Source organism: Bombina bombina, chromosome 4 (genome assembly GCF_027579735.1).
Source record: "Bombina bombina isolate aBomBom1 chromosome 4, aBomBom1.pri, whole genome shotgun sequence".
NCBI lineage: Eukaryota > Metazoa > Chordata > Amphibia > Anura > Bombinatoridae > Bombina > Bombina bombina.
The window spans coordinates 777,555,332-777,567,665 of NC_069502.1; the positions used below are offsets into that span (position 1 = coordinate 777,555,332).

The window sequence follows — 12,334 nt, forward strand, 5'->3', positions numbered from 1 at the left end:
TCAGCGTCTACCGCAACACTGCCTTGAATGCACCCAATCCCGTCTGATCTCGGAAGTTAAGCAGGGCCAGGCCTGGTCAGTACCTGTATGGGAACAGCAGGTGCGGTAGTTTTTTTTTTTCATTTTTAAAGCAGTGAAGCATGCGTCATATTTACTGATAGTAGCAAGATTCATTGAAACAACTGTAGCTTGCAATCACTAAAAATTAAATGTCCATTGTATTAAAGATAATTATCTTTTGTAAAGACAGACAGGTAGGCTGGCAGGCAGAGGGGCAGGAAACTCTTTATCTATGTATACTTTTTGTCATGGGTCAGCAAGTGATTCTGGGCCTGTACTGTCACTATTTATTAATTTATTTATATATTTGCCATCTAAATTTTAACCCCGTTTTAACTCTTCAATTTTTTACAGACTGTGAATAACAGCATGAGCAAGAACAAAAAGCGTTGGGAAGAAGCACTAAGTGTCTACCACCATACTGCCTTGAATGCACCCGATCCCGTCTGATTTCGAAAGTTAAGCAGTGCCAGGCCTGGTCAGTACCTGGATGGGAGACCGCCTGGAAACACCAGGTGCGCTAGGCTTTTTTATTTTTCATTTTTAAAGCAGTGAAGCATGCGTCATATTCACTGATAGTAGCAATATTCATTGAAACAACTGTAGCTTGCAATTACTAAAAATTAGATGTCCATTGTATTAAAGATAATTATCTTTTGTAAAGACAGACAGACAGGCAGGCAGGCAGAAAGAGGGGCAGGGAACTCTTTATCTATGTATACTTTTTGTCATGGGTCAGCAAGTGATTCTGGGCCTGTACTGGCACTATTTATTAATTTATTTATATATTTGCCCTCTAAATTTTAACCCCGTTTTAACTCTTCAATGTTTTACAAGCTGTGAATGACAGCATGAGCAAGAACAAAAAGCGTTGGGATGAAAAGCTCAGCGTCTACCGCCACACTGCCTTGAATGCACCCCATCCCGTCTGATCTTGGAAATTAAGCAGGGCCAGGCCTGGTCAGTACCTGGATGGGAGACCGCCTGGGAACGCCAGGTGCGGTAGTTTTTTTTTTTTCATTTTTAAAGCAGTGAAGCATGCGTCATATTTACTGATAGTAGCAATATTCATTGAAACAACTGTAGCTTGCAATTACTAAAAATTAGATGTCCATTGTATTAAAGATAATTATCTTTTGTAAAGACAGACAGACAGGCAGGCAGGCAGGCACAAAGAGGGGCAGGGAACTCTTTATCTATGTATACTTTTTGTCATGGGTCAGCAAGTGATTCTGCGCCTGTACTGGCACTATTTATTAATTTATTTATATATTTGCCCTCTAAATTTTAACCCCGTTTTAACTCTTCAATTTTTTACAGACTATGAATGACAGCATGAGCAAGAACAAAAAGCGTTGGGAAGAAGTGCTAAGTGTCTACTGCCATACTGCCTTGAATGCACCCAATCCCGTCTGATCTCGGAAGTTAAGCAAAGCCAGGCCCGGTCAGTACCTGGATTGGAGACCGCCTGGGAACACCATGTGCGGTAGGCTTTTTTTTTCATTTTTAAAGCAGTGAAACATGCGTCATATTTACTGATAGTAGCAATATTCATTGAAACAACTGTAGCTTGCAATTACTAAAAATTAGATGTCCATTGTATTAAAGATAATTATCTTTTGTAAAGACAGACAGACAGGTAGGCAGGCAGAAAGAGGGGCAGGAAACTCTTTATCAATGTATACTTTTTGTCATAGGTCAGCAAGTGATTCTGGGCCTGTACTGGCACTATTTATTAATTTATTTATATATTTGCCATCTACATTTTAACCCCGTTTTAACTCTTCAATTTTTTACAGACTGTGAATGACAGCATGAGCAAGAACAAAAAGCGTTGGGAAGAAGAGCTAAGTGTCTACTGCCACACTTCCTTGAATGCACCCTATCCCGCCTGATCTCGGAAATTAAGCAGGGCCAGGCCTGGTCAGTACCTGGATCGGAGACCGCCTGGGAACACAGGGTGCGGTAGGCTTTTTTTTTCATTTTTAAAGCAGTGAAGCATGTGTCATATTTACTGATAGTAGCAATATTCATTGAAACAACTGTAGCTTGCAATTACTAAAAATTAGATGTCCATTGTATTAAAGATAATTATCTTTTGTAAAGACAGGCAGGCAGGCAGAAAGAGGGGCAGTGAACTCTTTATCTATGTATACTTTTTGTCATGGGTCAGCAAGTGATTCTGGGCCTGTACTGTCACTATTTATTAATTTATTTATATATTTGCCATCTAAATTTTAACCCCGTTTAAACTCTTCAATTTTTTACAGACTGTGAATGACAGCATGAGCAAGAACAAAAAGCGTTGGGAAGAAGCGCTAAGCGTCTACCGCCACACTGCCTTCAGTGCACTCAATCCCTTCTGATCTCGGAAGTTAAGCAGCGCTAGTCCTGGTCAGTACCTGCATGGGAGACTGCCTGGGTACACCAGGTGCAGTAGGCTATTTTTTTCATTTTTAAAGCAGTGAAGCATGCGTCATATTTACTGATAGTAGCAATATTCATTGAAAACAACTGTAGCTTGCAATTACTAAAAATTAGATGTCCATTGTATTAAAGATAATTATCTTTTGTAAAAACAGACAGACAGGCAGAAAGAGGGGCAGGGAACTCTTTATCTATGTATACTTTTTGTCATGGGTCAGCAAGTTATTCTGCGCCTGTACTGGCACTATTTATTAATTTATTTATATATTTGCCATCTAAATTTTAACCCCGTTTTAACTCTTCAATTTTTTACAGACTGTGAATGACAGCATGAGCAAGAACAAAAAGCGTTGGGAAGAATTGCTCAGTGTCTACCTCCACACTGCCTTGAATGCACCCAATCCCGTTTGATCTCGGAAGTTAGGCAGAGCCAGGCCTGGTCAGTACCTGTATGGGAGACCTCCTGGGAACACCAGGTGCGGTAGGCTTTTTTTTCCATTTTTAAAGCAGTGAAGCATGCATCATATTTACTGATAGTAGCAATATTCATTGAAACAACTGTAGCTTGCAATTACTAAAAATTAGATGTCCATTGTATTAAAGATAATTATCTTTTGTAAAGACAGACAGACAGGCAGGCAGGCAGAAAGAGGGGCAGGAACTGTTTATCTATGTATACTTTTTGTCATAGGTCAGCAAGTGATTCTGGGCCTGTACTGGCACTATTTATTAATTTATTTATATATTTGCCATCTAAATTTTAACCCTGCTTTAACTCTTCATTTTTTTACAGACTGTGAATGACAGCATGAGCAAGAACAAAAAGCGTTGGGAAGAAGTGCTAAGTGTCTACCACCACACTGCCTTGAATACACCCGATCCCGTCTGATCTTGTAAGTTCAGCAGGGCCAGGCCTGGTTACTAACTGGATGGGAGACCGCCTGGGAACACCAGGTGCGGTAGGCTTTTTTTTTTCATTTTTAAAGCAGTGAAGCATGCGTCATATTTACTGATAGTAGCAATATTTATTGAAACAACTGTAGCTTGCAATTACTAAAAATTAGATGTCCATTGTATTAAAGATAATTATCTTTTGTAAAGACAGACAGACAGGCAGGCAGGCAGAAAGAGGGGCAGGAACTCTTTATCTATGTATACTTTTTGTCATAGGTCAGCAAGTGATTCTGGGCCTGTACTGGCACTATTTATTAATTTATTTATATATTTGCCATCTACATTTTAACCCCGTTTTAACTCTTCAATTTTTTACAGACTGTGAGCAAGAACAAAAAGCGTTGGGAAGAAGAGCTAAGTGTCTACTGCCACACTTCCTTGAATGCACCCTATCCCGCCTGATCTCGGAAATTAAGCAGGGCCAGGCCTGGTCAGTACCTGGATCGGAGACCGCCTGGGAACACAGGGTGCGGTAGGCTTTTTTTTTCATTTTTAAAGCAGTGAAGCATGTGTCATATTTACTGATAGTAGCAATATTCATTGAAACAACTGTAGCTTGCAATTACTAAAAATTAGATGTCCATTGTATTAAAGATAATTATCTTTTGTAAAGACAGGCAGGCAGGCAGAAAGAGGGGCAGTGAACTCTTTATCTATGTATACTTTTTGTCATGGGTCAGCAAGTGATTCTGGGCCTGTACTGTCACTATTTATTAATTTATTTATATATTTGCCATCTAAATTTTAACCCCGTTTAAACTGTTCAATTTTTTACAGACTGTGAATGACAGCATGAGCAAGAACAAAAAGCGTTGGGAAGAAGCGCTAAGTGTCTACCGCCACACTGCCTTCAGTGCACTCAATCCCTTCTGATCTTGGAAGTTAAGCAGCGCTAGGCCTGGTCAGTACCTGCATGGGAGACTGCCTGGGAACACCAGGTGTGGTAGGCTTTTTTTTTCATTTTTAAAGCAGTGAAGCATGCGTCATATTTACTGATAGTAGCAATATTCGTTGTTAACAACTGTATCTTGCAATTACTAAAAATTAGATGTCCATTGTATTAAAGATAATTATCTTTTGTAAAGACAGACAGACAGGCAGGCAGAAAGAGGGGCAGGGAACTCTTTATCTATGTATACTTTTTGTCATGGGTCAGCAAGTGATTCTGGGCCTGTACTGGCACTATTTATTAATTTATTTATATATTTGCCATCTAAATTTTAACCCCGTTTTAACTCTTCAATTTTTTACAGACTGTGAATGACAGCATGAGCAAGAACAAAAAGCGTTGGGAAGAATCGCTCAGTGTCTACCTCCACACTGCCTTGAATGCACCCAATCCCGTTTGATCTCGGAAGTTAGGCAGAGCCAGGCCTGGTCAGTACCTGTATGGGAGACCTCCTGGGAACACCAGGTGCGGTAGTTTTTTTTTTCCATTTTTAAAGCAGTGAAGCATGCATCATATTTACTGATAGTAGCAATATTCATTGAAACAACTGTAGCTTGCAATTACTAAAAATTAGATGTCCATTGTATTAAAGATAATTATCTTTTGTAAAGACAGACAGACAGGCAGGCAGGCAGAAAGAGGGGCAGGAACTGTTTATCTATGTATACTTTTTGTCATAGGTCAGCAAGTGATTCTGGGCCTGTACTGGCACTATTTATTAATTTATTTATATATTTGCCATCTAAATTTTAACCCTGCTTTAACTCTTCATTTTTTTACAGACTGTGAATGACAGCATGAGCAAGAACAAAAAGCGTTGGGAAGAAGTGCTAAGTGTCTACCACCACACTGCCTTGAATACACCCGATCCCGTCTGATCTCGGAAGTTAAGCAGCGCCAGGCCTGGTTACTAACTGGATGGGAGACCGCCTGGGAACACCAGGTGCGGTAGGCTTTTTTTTTCATTTTTAAAGCAGTGAAGCATGCGTCATATTTACTGATATTAGCAATATTTATTGAAACAACTGTAGCTTGCAATTACTAAAAATTAGATGTCCATTGTATTAAAGATAATTATCTTTTGTAAAGACAGACAGACAGGCAGGCAGGCAGAAAGAGGGGCAGGGAACTCTTTATCTATGTATACTTTTTGTCATGGGTCAGCAAGTGATTCTGGGCCTGTACTGGCACTATTTATTAATTTATTTATATATTCGCCATCTAAATTTTAACCCCGTTTTAACTCTTCAATTTTTTACAGACTGTGAATGACAGCATGAGCAAGAACAAAAAGCGTTGGGAAGAAGCACTAAGTGACTACCGCCACACTGCCTTGAATGCACCCGATCCCGTCTGATCTCGGAAGTTAAGCAGGACCTGGCCTGGTTAGTACCTGGATGGGAGACCACCTGGGAACTTCAGCTGCGGTAGGCTTTTTTTTTTCATTTTTAAAGCAGTGAAGCATGCGTCATATTTACTGATATTAGCAATATTCATTGAAACAACTGTAGCTTGCAATTACTAAAAATTAGATGTCCATTGTATTAAAGATAAATATCTTTTGTAAAGACAGACAGACAGGCAGGCAGGTAGGCAGGCAGAAAGAGGGGCAGGAAACTCTTTATCTATGTATACTTTTTGTCATAGGTCAGCAAGTGATTCTGGGCCTGTACTGGCACTATTTATTAATTTATTTATATATTTGCCATCTAAATTTTAACCCCGTTTTAACTCTTCAATTTTTTACAGACTGTGAATGACAGCATGAGCAAGAACAAAAAGCGTTGGGAAGAAGTGCTAAGTGTCTACCGCCACACTGCCTTGAATGCACCCAATCCCGTCTGATCTCGGAAGTTAAGAAGGGCCAGGCCTGGTCAGTAACTGGATGGGAGACCGCCTGGGAACACCAGGTGCGGTAGGCTTTTTTTTTTCATTTTTAAAGCAGTGAAGCATGCGTCATATTTACTGATAGTAGCAATATTCATTGAAACAACTGTAGCTTGCAATTACTAAAAATTAGATGTCCATTGTATTAAAGATAATTATCTTTTGTAAAAGACAGACAGGCAGGCAGGCAGAAAGAGGGGCAGGAAACTCTTTATCTATGTATACTTTTTGTCATAGGGTCAGCAAGTGATTCTGGGCCTGTACTGGCACTATTTATTAATTTATTTATATATTTGCTATCTAAATTTTAACCCCGTTTTAACTCTTCAATTTTTTACAGACTGTGAATGACAGCATGAGCAAGAACAAAAAGCGTTGGGAAGAAGCGCTAAGTGTCTACCGCCACACTGCCTTGAATGCACCCGATCCAGTCTGATCTCGGAAGTTAAGCAGGGCCAGGCCTGGTCAGTACCTGGATGGAGACCGCCTGGGAACACCAGGTGCGGTAGGCTTTTTTTTTTCATTTTTAAAGCAGTGAAGCATGCGTCATATTTACTGATAGTAGCAATATTCATTGAAACAACTGTAGCTTGCAATTACTAAAAATTAGATGTCCATTGTATTAAAGATAATTATCTTTTGTAAAGACAGACAGACAGGCAGGCAGGTAGGCAGGCAGAGGGGCAGGAAACTCTTTATCTATGTATAGTTTTTGTCATGGGTCAGCAAGTGATTCTGGGCCTGTACTGGCACTATTTATTAATTTATTTATATATTTGCCATCTAAATTTTAACCCCGTTTTAACTCTTCAATTTTTTACAGACTGTGAATGACAGCATGAGCAAGAACAAAAAGCGTTGGGAAGAAGCACTAAGTGTCTACCGCCACACTGCCTTGAATGCACCCGATCCCGTCTGATCTCGGAAGTTAAGCAGGGCCAGGCCTGGTCAGTACCTGTATGGGAGATCGCCTGGGAACATCAGGTGCGGTAGGCTTTTTTTTTCATTTTTAAAGCAGTGAAGCATGCGTCATATTTACTGATAGTAGCAATATTCATTGAAACAACTGTAGCTTGCAATTACTAAAAATTAGATGTCCATTGTATTAAAGATAATTATCTTTTGTAAAGACAGACAGACAGGCAGGCAGGCAGAAAGAGGGGCAGGGAACTCTTTATCTATGTATACTTTTTGTCATGGGTCAGCAAGTTATTCTGGGCCTGTACTGGCACTATTTATTAATTTATTTATATATTTGCCATCTAAATTTTTTTTTTTTTTTTTTTTAAAGTTTTTATTGAGGTTGTTCCAAAAACCAGGACAGCTTATGCAAAATAATATCGTACAGAACATGCATGAATGGTACATTTCACATATACTACTTCCATCAAAATAAGTAAGATCTGTAGCATAGGCTATACTATGGAAGAGTCAGGAACCTCTTTTCTATAAGTATATGATAAAATAGATTAACAAGATATATTTCAAGCAACAATAACAATACATATACTGAGCAGGATGAGTTTCCTCACTTAGTATTTAAGTACCCTCTGTATTTACTTTAGGAGAGGAAAGTGGGAACTATGAGTGGACCTGTAAAAATGTAGTGAATGAACACTTATGCTGTTAAATAATATCAACATTAGGGGGGTCCTTTCTAGAATTAAATAATGTAGTAAGATATGTAGGTATAATGCAATGATCGGTAGATATAGAAACATACATGGTAAATAGAATGCAATAATCAATATATACATCTAAACATATATGGTAAACAGCAACTAGTAACCAAGAGGTCACTATTTTAATATTTAGAAAACACAGTAGAATATATAGGTATGGTGCAGTATATAAAACATGGTGGCTCAGAATAGGATGGCAATTAGTATGTCGAACAATAGATACAGTAAGGGCGCCATTCCTGTACTAACACAATATGATGTATAGATATGGTATAATATTTATTATGCGGTATGGGTAAGATAAACCGCGTAGAGAATTTTCCCAGATTGGGAGACTTATTGTGGGGGGTGGTGGGGGGGGGGGGGAGGTGGGAATTAGAATACAGTAGATAATTAAATGGTAAATATGTTCCATATAATGGTATCCATAAGTTTAGTAAACATAATGAGGATACTGAAGAAGAAAAGGGTAGCCTTGTTTATCAGCAGTAATGTCTTGCTAAACTCTCAAGTACAGGTAGGGGCTTGCACCTAGCTAAACTGAAGGGGAAGAGGGCTTTACTGCCTCGGCCGCTGGCAGCCCAACCCCCATATAGTAATATCACTAATGTTATCCTAAGGGCTTGGCATAGGAGTGAAGCAGAAAATTAAGCTTGGTGACCTATGCACTGCCAGAAGCAATATTGAGAGAAAACAGGGTGCGTATACAGGAAATTTACTCAGCTAACTAGTATGAATGGTCAGTCCTGCTGACCTAATTAGATAATAGATATTATGATGAGAAGCTGCATATTTCATGAACATCCCTGAGAGTGCAAAAGCAAGGAATCAGTGTAGCTAAGACAAAATGCAATATAACATCCAAGATAATCATATAACATAGCATCTAGATTCCACCAGCATTCTGGTAGGTGCACCTAAAACAGTAGACACATATGATTACATAAAGCTGGTCCCTATATATACTATAGAGTAGGATGGCCCTGTGTTAGAAAGTCACCCATGGGTGGACAAGGTAACCTGAGAAGTGATGTGTTATGAAATATAAAATACTGTAAACATGCAATATTGAGTACCAGAACCTGCATATAAGGTAAGAGCCTTTACAAAACATCACTACTAAAGTAGAGAAAAAAAAACGTTACATTACAAGTATCTCTCACTAAACCATAATAGCAATCACAACATTAACAAAAAGGTATAGTGGCATAAATGCTTAAATCAGGTAAGGGGTTGATAGGACATGTCTAGGCATCATTGGAGCAGTCTCATGTAGCCAGGCTGGGTGAGAGAAGTCACTATGATGAGAAGTGCCAAGATGGGGATTTCCTTACCCCACACCGGACCGAAAAGCTGGATAGAGTCTCCGGGTCACCATGTTGAGGCTATGGATCGTAGCAAATGGGTTATACCGGGTAAGGCAGTCCGGAGGGGAGAGAGGTTCAAGCAGGAGGTGGGAATGTCCATCCCTGTCTGCACATTGGTGCGCCGAGTGTTGTAGGAGAGGCTTTGGGGCACAATGTAGATCATACAGACCCGGTGTCAAGATGGGCAAGTTGGCATCATGCCACTTAGGGGTTCTGTCTATGCGGCAAAACAACAAGGCTGGGTAAAGCGCTCTAGATGCGGTCACACTAACCTGAGGTAAAGCTCCTAGAGTATCGTGAGCAGTCCCCAAACCTTCGGCTGGCATGTGATCACACTGGGCCTCTTTGTCATCAGGGTTGAGCGGTTGAATAGTGCGGTCTATGTTCCGTGTCACTGACTGCTTAGGCTCTGATAAAAAATGGCGTCCGGTTATAGCACTGCACCTCTCCAAGAAGACGTGTATTTGTAACATAATGCGATCTGCTTCCTCCATTCTTATGTAGATTAGTGACCTCTCGTCCCAAGGCTACCAAGTAGCAAGTTTGCAGGCTGTTACTGACAGCTAGAGGTATTAGGCAGACCACGAGGTAGATTCTGCAAATGGCGTGTCCTAGGTTGCACGCTTCAGGGTTCTGGAGGCTGGTATTTGTGGTAATGCTCCCCTTCAGTAAAGTTATTGATGGTAGCAGAGGCTTCACAACCTCCTTGGCAGTGAAATAGTTGAGTATTTGAGCACAGACAGTCGCAAATTTTATGTTTTATAAATCTTATAGATAGAGCTGCAGAGAAGTGCGACCGTCTGGCTTCACAGCTGGCTCCGCCCCCCCCGCCATCTAAATTTTAACCCCGTTTTAACTCTTCAATTTTTTACAGACTGTGAATGACAGCATGAGCAAGAACAAAAAGCGTTGGGAAGAATCACTCAGTGTCTACCTCCACACTGCCTTGAATGCACCCAATCCCGTCTGATCTCGGAAGTTAGGCAGGTCCAGGCCTGGTCAGTACCTGTATGGGAGACCTCCTGGGAACACCAGGTGCGGTAGGCTTTTTTTTTTCCATTTTTAAAAGCAGTGAAGCAAGCATCATATTTACTGATAGTAGCAATATTAATTGAAACAACTGTAGCTTGCAATTACTAAAAATTAGATGTCCATTGTATTAAAGATAATTATCTTTTGTAAAGACAGACAGACAGGCAGGCAGGCAGAAAGAGGGGCAGGAACTCTTTATCTATGTATACTTTTTGTCATAGGTCAGCAAGTGATTCTGGGCCTGTACTGGCACTATTTATTAATTTATTTATATATTTGCCATCTAAATTTTAACCCTGTTTTAACTCTTCAATTTTTTACAGACTGTGAATGACAGCATGAGCAAGAACAAAAAGCGTTGGGAAGAAGCGCTAAAGGTCTACTGCCATACTGCCTTGAATGCACCCGATCAAGTCTGATCTTGTATGTTAAGCAGGGCCAGGCCTGGTTACTAACTGGATGGGAGACCGCCTGGGAACACCAGGTGCGGTAGGCTTTTTTTTTCTTTTTTAAAGCAGTGAAGCATGCGTCATATTTACTGATATTAGCAATATTCATTGAAACAACTGTAGCTTGCAATTACTAAAAATTAGATGTCCATTGTATTAAAGATAATTATCTTTTGTAAAGACAGACAGACATGCAGGCAGGTAGGCAGGCAGAGGGGCAGGAAACTCTTTATCTATGTATACTTTATGTCATGGGTCAGCAAGTGATTCTGGGCCTGTACTGGCGCTATTTATTAATTTATTTATATATTTGCCATCTAAATTTTAACCCCGTTTTAACTTTTCAATTTTTTACAGACTGTGAATGACAGCATGAGCAAGAACAAAAAGCGTTGGGAAGAAGCATTAAGTGTCTACCGCCACACTGCCTTGAATGCACCCGATCCCGTCTGATCTCGGAAGTTAAGCAGGGCCAGGCCTGGTCAGTACCTGGATGGGAGACCGCCTGGGAACACCAGGTGCGGTAGGCTTTTTTTTTTCATTTTTAAAGCAGTGAAGCATGCGTCATATTTACTGATAGTAGCAATATTCATTGAAACAACTGTAGCTTGCAATTACTAAAAATTAGATGTCCATTGTATTAAAGATAATTATCTTTTGTAAAGACAGACAGACAGGCAGGCAGGCAGAAAGAGGGGCAGGAAACTCTTTATCTATGTATAGTTTTTGTCATGGGTCAGCAAGTGATTCTGGGCCTGTACTGGCACTATTTATTAATTTATTTATATATTTGCCATCTAAATTTTAACCCCGTTTTAACTCTTCAATTTTTTACAGACTGTGAATGACAGCATGAGCAAGAACAAAAAGCTTTGGGAAGAAGCGCTAAGTGTCTACCGCCACACTGCCTTGAATGCACCCGATCCCGTCTGATCTCGGAAGTTAAGCAGGGCCAGGCCTGGTCAGTACCTGGATGGGAGACCGCCTGGGAACACCAGGTGCGGTAGGCTTTTTTTTTCATTTTTAAAGCAGTGAAGCATGCGTCATATTTACTGATAGTAGCAATATTCATTGAAACAACTGTAGCTTGCAATTACTAAAAATTAGATGTCCATTGTATTAAAGATAATTATCTTTTGTAAAGACAGACAGACAGGCAGGCAGGCAGAAAGAGGGGCAGGAAACTCTTTATCTATGTATACCTTTTGTCATGGGTCAGCAAGTGATTCTGGGCCTGTACTGGCACTATTTATTAATTTATTTATATATTTGCCATCTAAATTTTAACCCCGTTTTAACTCTTCAATTTTTTACAGACTGTGAATGACAGCATGAGCAAGAACAAAAAGCGTTGGGAAGAAGCGCTAAGTGTCTACCGCCACACTGCCTTGAATGCACCCGATCCCGTCTGATCTCGGAAGTTAAGCAGGGCCAGGCCTGGTCAGTACCTGGATGGGAGACCGCCTGGGAACACCAGGTGCGGTAGGCTTTTTTTTTCATTTTTAAAGCAGTGAAGCATGCGTCATA

At 40.2% G+C, this 12,334-nt stretch overlaps 5 non-coding genes and 14 pseudogenes across 5 annotated transcripts; all 19 read left to right on the plus strand.

Annotated features, from left to right (window-relative positions):
- The first annotated feature begins 468 nt into the window (after nt 1–468).
- Nucleotides 469–587, plus strand: LOC128658378 (uncharacterized; annotated as a pseudogene).
- A 363-nt stretch (nt 588–950) lies between these two features.
- On the plus strand, nt 951–1,069 carry LOC128658338 (uncharacterized; annotated as a pseudogene).
- A 365-nt stretch (nt 1,070–1,434) lies between these two features.
- On the plus strand, nt 1,435–1,553 carry LOC128658355 (uncharacterized; annotated as a pseudogene).
- Nucleotides 1,554–1,913: 360 nt separating this feature from the next.
- On the plus strand, nt 1,914–2,032 carry LOC128658436 (uncharacterized; annotated as a pseudogene).
- Nucleotides 2,033–2,856: 824 nt separating this feature from the next.
- On the plus strand, nt 2,857–2,975 carry LOC128658376 (uncharacterized; annotated as a pseudogene).
- Nucleotides 2,976–3,334: 359 nt separating this feature from the next.
- Nucleotides 3,335–3,453, plus strand: LOC128658391 (uncharacterized; annotated as a pseudogene).
- A 348-nt stretch (nt 3,454–3,801) lies between these two features.
- Nucleotides 3,802–3,920, plus strand: LOC128658437 (uncharacterized; annotated as a pseudogene).
- A 352-nt stretch (nt 3,921–4,272) lies between these two features.
- On the plus strand, nt 4,273–4,391 carry LOC128658388 (uncharacterized; annotated as a pseudogene).
- Nucleotides 4,392–4,748: 357 nt separating this feature from the next.
- LOC128658398 (uncharacterized) lies at nt 4,749–4,867 on the plus strand (annotated as a pseudogene).
- Nucleotides 4,868–5,226: 359 nt separating this feature from the next.
- Nucleotides 5,227–5,345, plus strand: LOC128658334 (uncharacterized; annotated as a pseudogene).
- A 360-nt stretch (nt 5,346–5,705) lies between these two features.
- Nucleotides 5,706–5,824, plus strand: LOC128658330 (uncharacterized; annotated as a pseudogene).
- A 369-nt stretch (nt 5,825–6,193) lies between these two features.
- LOC128658322 (uncharacterized) lies at nt 6,194–6,312 on the plus strand (annotated as a pseudogene).
- A 359-nt stretch (nt 6,313–6,671) lies between these two features.
- On the plus strand, nt 6,672–6,789 carry LOC128658308 (5S ribosomal RNA). Its single transcript, XR_008402153.1, has one exon. It is a non-coding gene; the product is annotated as a 5S ribosomal RNA (ribosomal RNA).
- Nucleotides 6,790–7,154: 365 nt separating this feature from the next.
- Nucleotides 7,155–7,273, plus strand: LOC128658515 (5S ribosomal RNA). Its single transcript, XR_008402204.1, has one exon. It is a non-coding gene; the product is annotated as a 5S ribosomal RNA (ribosomal RNA).
- Nucleotides 7,274–10,254: 2,981 nt separating this feature from the next.
- Nucleotides 10,255–10,373, plus strand: LOC128658373 (uncharacterized; annotated as a pseudogene).
- A 362-nt stretch (nt 10,374–10,735) lies between these two features.
- Nucleotides 10,736–10,854, plus strand: LOC128658403 (uncharacterized; annotated as a pseudogene).
- Nucleotides 10,855–11,218: 364 nt separating this feature from the next.
- LOC128658299 (5S ribosomal RNA) lies at nt 11,219–11,337 on the plus strand. Its single transcript, XR_008402144.1, has one exon. It is a non-coding gene; the product is annotated as a 5S ribosomal RNA (ribosomal RNA).
- Nucleotides 11,338–11,698: 361 nt separating this feature from the next.
- Nucleotides 11,699–11,817, plus strand: LOC128658414 (5S ribosomal RNA). Its single transcript, XR_008402164.1, has one exon. It is a non-coding gene; the product is annotated as a 5S ribosomal RNA (ribosomal RNA).
- Nucleotides 11,818–12,177: 360 nt separating this feature from the next.
- On the plus strand, nt 12,178–12,296 carry LOC128658482 (5S ribosomal RNA). The gene has a single exon (XR_008402175.1). It is a non-coding gene; the product is annotated as a 5S ribosomal RNA (ribosomal RNA).
- Nucleotides 12,297–12,334: the final 38 nt, after the last annotated feature.